Raw genomic sequence first — 1248 nt, forward strand, 5'->3', positions numbered from 1 at the left:
ACGCCCCGCACGCCCCGCACGCCCCGCACGCCCCGCACGCCCCGCACGCGCCACGGGGCGCCACTCTGATCCCTCGCTGCGGTGTAGTATCATTATCCTGATTCTGTCTCCACAGCAGGGCCCCGGGAGGGGTGCCCAGACGCACACAGTGGGGCTCCTACTTTCGAGGGACGCCCGCAGTGGGACGCAGGGTCACCGGGGAAATGTGCTCATGCCCCAGGCGCTCACACCCAGCGGAGCTCGGCCCCTGCGGGGTTCCCAGAATCTGCATTTGAAGACCCGTGGGAGAGTCCTGGGCACCAGACTGGGGGCTGCGAGGGAAGCCACCAGCGAAGGGTGGCGGCGCCTGGAGTGTCCCCAGTCTGAGCGACGAGGGGCGGGGCTCGGGCACAGCAGGGGCCCATGCGGGCGAGTACAGACACGCTGTCCCCCGGCCTGCGCCCTGCGGCCCTGCTCCCGGCCAGGCGGCCTCTGACGTGGGCAGTCTTTGTTACGCGGCGGTGAACGGTGAACGGGGAGGAGGCAGATGCGTGCGAGGAGCTGGACGCAAATATTTACTCCAGTAACACTCGCCATTCGCCCAGGAGCAGATAAGATTAGTGTGACAGGCTGCAGATAAATGAAGTCCAAAGTCACCTGCGCCTCCCCGCCCCCCTCAGACGGGAAGCTTCCCTCCAGCCCCAGGGGGGCAGCCGCCCACGGGGAAGGAGGAAGAAGAGAGGGTGGAAGGGAGGGAGGGAGCGCCCACCGGAAGCTGGGGGTGGGGCGATGGGGGTGGGGCGCACTCACGGGGCCCCCCTCTCTCTGTGGTCCGCCCTCCAGGAGCCTCGGAAGCCCAGTCTCCCTGCACCCAGCTCAGGGCCGCCCAGCCAGGGAGCCTCTTTTCCTCCCTTCGTTGTCCCAACCTGACCTCGTTCACCCCCACCCTCACCTCACTCACCCCAGAAAGCCGGGAAAATGCAGGAGCCTCCTCCCCACACAAGATCCACCCACCCAGGTGCCTGCAGGGCTCAGGCCACCCCTTCACCCCTCCGCGTAAGGACCGGCGCCTGGGGCCCCTGAAATCCCAGCTTGGCGGGTGGAGCTGGGGGGCCTCGCTGGGGCTGATGCACAGAAGAGGCAGGGAGGGGTCCACCGAGGGCACCTGTGTCATCACAGCTACCCCTGCCCACCCCCGGTCCCCAGGGCTGTGGGGGCGGTGCCCGTGGGGCCCAGGCTGTCAAGTCAGGGCTGCGGTGGGGGGGGGGG

This window comes from Suricata suricatta, chromosome 2, assembly GCF_006229205.1.
Source record: "Suricata suricatta isolate VVHF042 chromosome 2, meerkat_22Aug2017_6uvM2_HiC, whole genome shotgun sequence".
Lineage (NCBI taxonomy): Eukaryota > Metazoa > Chordata > Mammalia > Carnivora > Herpestidae > Suricata > Suricata suricatta.